Raw genomic sequence first — 10,000 nt, forward strand, 5'->3', positions numbered from 1 at the left:
GGTTACTCAGTTCTGGTTTACCAGTTCCCTCTTCGGACTTAGTTTTTGGTTAATCATTTCCGGTTCACCAGTTCCCGTTTTGGACTTAGTCTCTGCGGGCCGTTTCTCATCTTTTGGTTCATCAGTTCCCCTCTTTTAATAATTTTTTGGCTGCTTTCGTTTGATCATTTCCCTGCCTTCTGGGTGACTTTTGCCCCTTAGGACTTCATCGCCGCACATTATTTTCGACTTCTGGTTGATCATTTCACCCCTTTTAATCATTTTTGCAACTTTTGGTTAACCATTTCACCCAGCTTCTGGTTAACCATTTCCCCTTTGGGACTTAGTCTCTGAGCATTCTTTTGGGATTCTGGTTAATCATTTGCCAATTTTTAAAAAATGTTGCCGCTTTTGTTTAATGCTTTCTGGTCAACCTTTCCCTCTTTCAGACTTCACCGCGGCACATTGCTTTAGCCTCCTGGTTAATCATTTCACCCCTTTTAATCATTTTTGCAACTTTTGGTTAACCATTTCCCCCAGCTTCTGGTTAACCATTTCCCCTTTGGGACTTGGTCTCTGAGCATTCTTTTGGGATTCTGGTTAATCATTTGCCAATTTTTTAAAAATGTTGCCACTTTTGTTTAATGCTTTCTGGTCAACCTTTCCCTCTTTCAGACTTCACCGCGGCACATTGCTTCAGCCTCCTGGTTAATCATTTCACCCCTTTTAATCATTTTTGCAACTTTTGGTTAACCATTTCCCCCAGCTTCTGGTTAACCATTTCCCCTTTGGGACTTAGTCTCTGAGCATTCTTTTGGGATTCTGGTTAATCATTTGCCAATTTTTAAAAAATGTTGCCACTTTTGTTTAATGCTTTCTGGTCAACCTTTCCCTCTTTCAGACTTCACCGCGGCACATTGCTCCAGCCTCCTGGTTAATCATTTCACCCCTTTTAATCATTTTTGCAACTTTTGGTTAACCATTTCCCCCAGCTTCTGGTTAACCATTTCCCCTTTGGGACTTAGTCTCTGAGCATTCTTTTGGGATTCTGGTTAATCATTTGCCAATTTTTTAAAAATGTTGCCACTTTTGTTTAATGCTTTCTGGTCAACCTTTCCCTCTTTCAGACTTCACCGCGGCACATTGCTTTAGCCTCCTGGTTAATCATTTCACCCCTTTTAATCATTTTTGCAACTTTTGGTTAACCATTTCCCCCAGCTTCTGGTTAACCATTTCCCCTTTGGGACTTAGTCTCTGAGCATTCTTTTGGGATTCTGGTTAATCATTTGCCAATTTTTAAAAAATGTTGCCACTTTTGTTTAATGCTTTCTGGTCAACCTTTCCCTCTTTCAGACTTCACCGCGGCACATTGCTTCAGCCTCCTGGTTAATCATTTCACCCCTTTTAATCATTTTTGCAACTTTTGGTTAACCATTTCCCCCAGCTTCTGGTTAACCATTTCCCCTTTGGGACTTAGTCTCTGAGCATTCTTTTGGGATTCTGGTTAATCATTTGCCAATTTTTAAAAAATGTTGCCGCTTTTGTTTAATGCTTTCTGGTCAACCTTTCCCTCTTTCAGACTTCACCGCGGCACATTGCTTTAGCCTCCTGGTTAATCATTTCACCCCTTTTAATCATTTTTGCAACTTTTGGTTAACCATTTCCCCCAGCTTCTGGTTAACCATTTCCCCTTTGGGACTTGGTCTCTGAGCATTCTTTTGGGATTCTGGTTAATCATTTGCCAATTTTTTAAAAATGTTGCCACTTTTGTTTAATGCTTTCTGGTCAACCTTTCCCTCTTTCAGACTTCACCGCGGCACATTGCTTCAGCCTCCTGGTTAATCATTTCACCCCTTTTAATCATTTTTGCAACTTTTGGTTAACCATTTCCCCCAGCTTCTGGTTAACCATTTCCCCTTTGGGACTTAGTCTCTGAGCATTCTTTTGGGATTCTGGTTAATCATTTGCCAATTTTTAAAAAATGTTGCCACTTTTGTTTAATGCTTTCTGGTCAACCTTTCCCTCTTTCAGACTTCACCGCGGCACATTGCTCCAGCCTCCTGGTTAATCATTTCACCCCTTTTAATCATTTTTGCAACTTTTGGTTAACCATTTCCCCCAGCTTCTGGTTAACCATTTCCCCTTTGGGACTTAGTCTCTGAGCATTCTTTTGGGATTCTGGTTAATCATTTGCCAATTTTTTAAAAATGTTGCCACTTTTGTTTAATGCTTTCTGGTCAACCTTTCCCTCTTTCAGACTTCACCGCGGCACATTGCTTTAGCCTCCTGGTTAATCATTTCACCCCTTTTAATCATTTTTGCAACTTTTGGTTAACCATTTCCCCCAGCTTCTGGTTAACCATTTCCCCTTTGGGACTTAGTCTCTGAGCATTCTTTTGGGATTCTGGTTAATCATTTGCCAATTTTTAAAAAATGTTGCCACTTTTGTTTAATGCTTTCTGGTCAACCTTTGCCTCTTTCAGACTTCCCCGCGGCACATTGCTTCAGCCTCCTGGTTAATCATTTCACCCCTTTTAATCATTTTTGCAACTTTTGGTTAACCATTTCCCCCAGCTTCTGGTTAACCATTTCCCCTTTGGGACTTAGTCTCTGAGCATTCTTTTGGAATTCTGGTTAATCATTTGCCAATTTTTAAAAAATGTTGCCGCTTTTGTTTAATGCTTTCTGGTCAACCTTTCCCTCTTTCAGACTTCACCGCGGCACATTGCTTTAGCCTCCTGGTTAATCATTTCACCCCTTTTAATCATTTTTGCAACTTTTGGTTAACCATTTCCCCCAGCTTCTGGTTAACCATTTCCCCTTTGGGACTTAGTCTCTGAGCATTCTTTTGGGATTCTGGTTAATCATTTGCCACTTTTTAAAAAATGTTGCCGCTTTTGTTTAATGCTTTCTGGTCAACCTTTCCCTCTTTCAGACTTCACCGCGGCACATTGCTTTAGCCTCCTGGTTAATCATTTCACCCCTTTTAATCATTTTTGCAACTTTTGGTTAACCATTTCCCCCAGCTTCTGGTTAACCATTTCCCCTTTGGGACTCAGTCTCTGAGCATTCTTTTGGGATTCTGGTTAATCATTTGCCACTTTTTTAAAAATGTTGCCGCTTTTGTTTAATGCTTTCTGGTCAACCTTTCCCTCTTTCAGACTTCACCGCGGCACATTGCTTTAGCCTCCTGGTTAATCATTTCACCCCTTTTAATCATTTTTGCAACTTTTGGTTAACCATTTCCCCCAGCTTCTGGTTAACCATTTCCCCTTTGGGACTTAGTCTCTGAGCATTCTTTTGGGATTCTGGTTAATCATTTGCCAATTTTTAAAAAATGTTGCCGCTTTTGTTTAATGCTTTCTGGTCAACCTTTCCCTCTTTCAGACTTCACCGCGGCACATTGCTTTAGCCTCCTGGTTAATCATTTCACCCCTTTTAATCATTTTTGCAACTTTTGGTTAACCATTTCCCCCAGCTTCTGGTTAACCATTTCCCCTTTGGGACTTAGTCTCTGAGCATTCTTTTGGGATTCTGGTTAATCATTTGCCAATTTTTAAAAAATGTTGCCGCTTTTGTTTAATGCTTTCCCTGCTTTGTGGTCAAACTTTTCCCCTTTAGGACTTCATCGCCGCACATTATTTTCGAATTCTGGTTAATCATTTCACCCCTTTTAATCATTTTTGCAACTTTTGGTTAACCATTTCCCCCAGCTTCTGGTTAACCATTTCCCCTATGGGACTTAGTCTCTGAGCATTCTTTTGGGATTCTGGTTAATCATTTGCCAATTTTTAAAAAATGTTGCCGCTTTTGTTTAATGCTTTCTGGTCAACCTTTCCCTCTTTCAGACTTCACCGCGGCACATTGCTTTAGCCTCCTGGTTAATCATTTCACCCCTTTTAATCATTTTTGCAACTTTTGGTTAACCATTTCCCCCAGCTTCTGGTTAACCATTTCCCCTTTGGGACTTAGTCTCTGAGCATTCTTTTGGGATTCTGGTTAATCATTTGCCACTTTTTTAAAAATGTTGCCGCTTTTGTTTAATCGTTTCCCTGCTATGTGGTCAACCTTTTCCCCTTTCAGACTTCATCGCCGCGCATTGTTGTCGACTTCTGGTTAATCATTTTTCCCCTTTAAATCTTTTTTTGCCACTTTCGGTTAACCATTTCACCCAGCTTCTGGTTAACCATTTGCCCCATTATACTGAATTTTTCCGCTTTGGTTTAATCATTTCCCTGCTTTCTTGTCAACCTTTTCCCCTTTTGGACTTCGCCGCCGCACTTTGCTTTTGCCTTCTGGTTAAACATTTCTCCCCTTTTAATCCTTTTTCCCACTTTTGGTTCACCAGTTCACCCAGCTTCTGGTTAACCATTTCCCCTTTGGGACTTAAGTCTCTGAGCATTCTTTTGGGATTCTGGTTAACCATTTGCCACTTTTTTAAAAATGTTGCCGCTTTTGTTTAATGCTTTCCCTGCTTTCTGGTCAACCTTTTCCCCTTACGACTTCGCCGCCGCACTTTGCTTTCGCCTTCTGGTTAATCATTTCACCCCTTTTAATCCTTTTTCCCACTTTGGGTTGGACAGTTCACCCAGCTACTGGTTAACCATTTCCCCTTTGGGACTTAAGTCTCTGAGCATTCTTTTGTGATTCTGGTTCACCATTTGTCCCTTTTTAAAAGATATTGCTGCTTTTGATTAAACCTTTCCCTGCTTTGCGGTCGACCTATTCCTCTTTCAGACTTCATCGCCGCACCTTGTTTTCGACATCTGGTTCAACATTTCTCCCCTTTTAATCCTTTTTCCCACTTTTGGTTAAGCAGTTCACCCAGCTTCTGGTTCACCATTTGCCCCTTTTTACTGAATTTTTCTGCTTTTGTTTAATCATTTCCCTGCTTTGCGGTCGACCTATTCCTCTTTCAGACTTCATCGCCGCGCATTGTTTTCGACATCTGGTTCAACATTTCTCCCCTTTTAATCCTCTTTCCCACTTTTGGTTAAGCAGTTCACCCAACTTCTGGTTAACCATTTGCCCCTTCTTACTGAATTTTTCTGCTTTTGTTTAATCATTTCCCTGCTTTATGGTCAACCTTTTCCCCTTTAGGACTTCGCCGCCGCACTTTGCTTTCGCCTTCTGGTTAATCATTTCACAACATTTTAATCCTTTTTCCCACTTTTGGTTAAACAGTTCACCCAGCTTCTGGTTAACCATTTGCCCCTTTGGGACTTAAGTCTCTGAGCATTCTTTTGGGATTCTGGTTCACCATTTGTCCCTTTTTAAAAGATATTGCTGCTTCTGTTTAATCCTTTCCCTGCTTTGCGGTCAACCTTTTCCTCTTTCAGACTTCATCGCCGCGCATTGTTTTCGACATCTGGTTCAACATTTCTCCCCTTTTAATCCTCTTTCCCACTTTTGGTTAAGCAGTTCACCCAACTTCTGGTTCACCACTTGCCCCTTTTTACTGAATTTTTCTGCTTTTGTTTAATCATTTCCCTGCTTTCCGGTCAACCTTTCCCTCTTTCAGACTTAATCGCCGCACATTGTTGTCGACTTCTGGTTGATCAGTTCACCCCTTTTTTATCCTTTTTCCCACTTTGGGTTAAGCAGTTCACCCAGCTTCTGGTTAACCATTTGCCCCTTTGGCACTTAAGTCTCTGAGCATTCTTTTGGGATTCTGGTAAACCATTTGTCCCTTTTTAAAAAATGCTGCTGCTTTTGTTTAATGCTTGCCCTGCTTTGCGGTCGATCATTTCACCCCTTTTAATCCATTTTTGCCACTTTGGGTTAAACAGTTCACACAACTTCTGGTTCACCATTTCACATTTCGGAACTTTTATTCCCACCATTACTTTGGGCTTCTGGTTCATCATTTCACGCTGTTTTACAAATCTTTGCCGCTTCACTTTTAATCCACAAACCGTGGCTCGCTTTCGGGTGGGGGGGGGGTAGCGGGTTTGGGCCGGGCACTCGACATCCCGGTGTGCGACCGGGTTCGTTCTGGTACCGCTCGGTGCCCCTCGTCCTGCTCTTGCCGCGGAAGCAAACCAGACGACCGTCGGTCTCACGCCCGAGGGGAGAGGAGGCGGAAAGCGGTTTGCAGCCTTTCGCTGTACCTCCGGCGGGCAGCGCCGCACCTCCGAGTGCTCGGTACCGTTCGCTGCACCTCGTCCGGCCGCACGCAGCGAGCCAAACCCGGAGGAAATCGGCCTGTGCCTTCTCGAGATATGGGCCTCCGGGTGGGACGGACAAACCGGGGCCCCGAGCTCGCTTTCGGCGGCCCGGCACTCGACTTCCCGGTGTCCGAACGTGATCCTTCCGGTACCCTTCGGTGCCCCTTGCCCGACTCTAGCTCCCGTGCTGAAGCGGAGTCGGTCGGCCTGACGGCCTGCCGAGTTAACCAGCGGAAAGCGGTGCGCAGCCTTTCGCTTGCAGCTCCGGCGGGCAGCGCCGCACCTCCGGCTGCTCAGTGCCGTCCGCTGCTCCCCTTCCGGCTGCACGCAGCGAACCATACCCGGAGGAAATCGGCCTCGGCCTTCCGGAGATATGGGCCTGCGAGTGGGACCAATAAATCGGTGCACATTTCCGGCTCGGTTTCCGGCCTCGGCACTATCAGTTCACGCCGTCCGACCGACGTCGTTCTGGCACGGTTCCGTTGCTCCTTGATCCGGTCCAGCCACGGTAATCAGCCGAAGATGGTGGGGGGTAGGGGGGGGACACATTGCCCGCCGAGTTAGCCGGAGGAGATCGGCCTCGGACTTCCTCAGATATCAGCCTCCGGGTGGGACAGACAAACCGGGGACCCGAGCACGCTTTCGGCGGCCCGCTGGTCGACTTCCCGGTGTGCGACCGGGTTCGTTCCGGTACCGTTCGCTGCCCCTCGTCCTGCTCTAGCCGCGGAAACAAACCCGACGACCGTCGGTCTCACGCCCGCGGAGGGAGGCGGCGGAAAGTGGTTTGCAGCCTTTCGCTGTACCTCCGGCGGGCAGCGCCCGACCTCCGAGTGCTCGGTACCGTCCGCTGCGCCTGGTCCTGCCGCACACAACGAGCCATACCCGGTGGAAATCGGCCTGTGCCTTCCGGAGATATGGGCCTCCGGGTGGGACGGACAAACCGGGGCACCGAGCTCGCTTTCGGCGGCCCGCTAGTCGACTTCCCGGTGTGCGACCGGGTTCGTTCCGGTACCGTTCGCTGCCCCTCGTCCTGCTCTAGCCGCGGAACCAAACCGGACGACCGTCGGTCTCACGCCCGCGGAGGGAGGCGGCGGAAAGTGGTTTGCAGCCTTTCGCTGTACCTCCGGCGGGCAGCGCCCGACCTCCGAGTGCTCGGCACCGTCCGCTGCGCCTGGTCCGGCCGCACACAACGAGACATACCCGGTGGAAATCGGCCTGTGCCTTCCGGAGATATGGGCCTCCGGGTGGGACGGACAAACCGGGGCACCGAGCTCGCTTTCGGCGGCCCGCTAGTCGACTTCCCGGTGTGCGACCGGGTTCGTTCCGGTACCGTTCGCTGCCCCTCGTCCTGCTCTAGCCGCGGAACCAAACCGGACGACCGTCGGTCTCACGCCCGCGGAGGGAGGCGGCGGAAAGTGGTTTGCAGCCTTTCGCTGTACCTCCGGCGGGCAGCACCCGACCTCCGAGTGCTCGGTACCGTCCGCTGCGCCTGGTCCGGCCGCACACAACGAGCCATACCCGGTGGAAATCGGCCTGTGCCTTCCGGAGATATGGGCCTCCGGGTGGGACGGACAAACCGGGGCCCCGAGCGGTGGCACCCTGCTCGCTTTCGGCGGCCCGGCACTCGACTTCCCGGTGTGCGAACGTCATCGTTCCGGTACCCTTCGGTGCCCCTTGCCCCACTCTAGCTCCGGTGCTAAAGCGGAGTCGGTCGGTCTCACGGACGCCGAGTTAGCAGGCGGAAAGCGGTGCGCAGCCTTTCGCTGTCACTCCGGCGGGCAGCACCGCACCTCCGAGTGCTCGGTACCGAACGCTGCGCCTCCTCCTGCCGCACGCAACGAGCCATACCCGGAGGAAATCGGCCTCGGCGTTCCGGAGTTATCCGCCTCCGAGTGGGCCTGACCAAGCGGGGTGAACTGGAAATCATTAACCAACGTACTTCCAGGTTTTCACCCGCAGAGGGCAGCACTCTCTTCTCCGTTTTAAACTGGGCCGACCCGGCTCCGTTTCGAGACCCGGCACTCGACTTCCCGGTGTGCGACCGGGTTCGTTCCGGTACCGTTCGCTGCCCCTCGTCCTGCTCGAGCCGCGGAACCAAACCCGATGACCGTCGGTCTCACGCCCGCGGAGGGAGGCGGCGGAAAGTGGTTTGCAGCCTTTCGCTGTACCTCCGGCGGGCAGCGCCGGACCTCCGAGTGCTCGGTACCGTCCGCTGCGCCTGGTCCGGCCGCACACAACGAGCCATACCCGGAGGAAATCGGCCTGTGCCTTCCGGAGATATGGGCCTCCGGGTGGGACGGACAAACCGGGGCCCCGAGCGGTGGCACCCTGCTCGCTTTCAGCGGCCCGGCACTCGACTTCCCGGTGTGCGAACGTGATCGTTCCGGTACCCAACGGTGCCCCTTGCCCCACTCTAGCTCCGGCGGTAAAGCGGAGTCGGTCGGTCTCACAGACGCCGAGTTACCAGGCGGAAAGCGGTGCGCAGCCTTTCGCTGTCACTCCGGCGGGCAGCGCCGCACCTCCGAGTGCTCGGTACCGTCCGCTGCGCCTGGTCCGGCCGCACACAACGAGCCATACCCGGTGGAAATCGGCCTGTGCCTTCCGGAGATATGGGCCTCCGGGTGGGACGGACAAACCGGGGCCCCGAGCTCGCTTTCAGCGGCCCGGCACTCGACTTCCCGGTGTGCGAACGTCATCCTTCCGGTACTCAACCGTGCCCCTTGCCCCACTCTAGCTCCGGCGGTAAAGCGAAGTCGGTCGGTCTCACGGACGCCGAGTTAGCAGGCGGAAAGCGGTGCGCAGCCTTTCGCTGTCACTCCGGCGGGCTGCACCGCATCTCCGAGTGCTCAGTACCGTACGCTGCGCCGCCTCCTGCCGCACGCAACGAGCCATACCCGGAGGAAATCGGCCTCGGCGTTCCGGAGTTATCCGCCTCCGAGTGGGCCTGACCAAGCGGGGTGAACTGGAAATCATTAACCAACGTACTTCCAGGTTTTCACCCGCAGAGGGCAGCACTCTATTCTCCGTTTTAAATTGGGCCGACCCGGCTCCGTTTCGAGACCCGGCACTCGACTTCCCGGTGTGCGAACGTGATCGTTCCGGTACCCAACCGTGCCCCTTGCCCCACTCTAGCTCCGGCGGTAAAGCGAAGTCGGTCGGTCTCACGGACGCCGAGTTAGCAGGCGGAAAGCGGTGCGCAGCCTTTCGCTGTCACTCCGGCGGGCAGCATCGCACCTCCCAGTGCTCGGTACCGTACGCTGCGCCGCCTCCTGCCGCACGCAACGAGCCATACCCGGAGGAAATCGGCCTCGGCCTTCCTGAGATATCAGCCTCCGAGTGGGCCCGACGAGTCGGTGGCACCCTGCTCGCTTTCAGCGGCCCGGCACTCGACTTCCCGGTGTGCGAACGTCATCCTTCCGGTACTCAACCGTGCCCCTTGCCCCACTCTAGCTCCGGCGGTAAAGCGGAGTCGGTCGGTCTCACGGACGCCGAGTTAGCAGGCGGAAAGCGGTGCGCAGCCTTTCGCTGTCACTCCGGCGGGCAGCGCCGCACCTCCGAGTGCTCGGTACCGTCCGCTGCGCCTGGTCCGGCCGCACACAACGAGCCGTACCCGGTGGAAATCGGCCTGTGCCTTCCGGAGATATGGGCCTCCGGGTGGGACGGACAAACCGGGGCCCCGAGCGGTGGCACCCTGCTCGCTTTCAGCGGCCCGGCACTCGACTTCCCGGTATGCGAACGTGATCGTTCCGGTACCCAAACGTGCCCCTTGCCCCACTCTAGCTCCGGCGCTAAAGCGGAGTCGGTCGGTCTCACGGACGCCGAGTTACCAGGCGGAAAGCGGTGCGCAGCCTTTC

Source organism: Heptranchias perlo, unplaced genomic scaffold (assembly GCF_035084215.1).
Source record: "Heptranchias perlo isolate sHepPer1 unplaced genomic scaffold, sHepPer1.hap1 HAP1_SCAFFOLD_706, whole genome shotgun sequence".
Classification (NCBI taxonomy): domain Eukaryota; kingdom Metazoa; phylum Chordata; class Chondrichthyes; order Hexanchiformes; family Hexanchidae; genus Heptranchias; species Heptranchias perlo.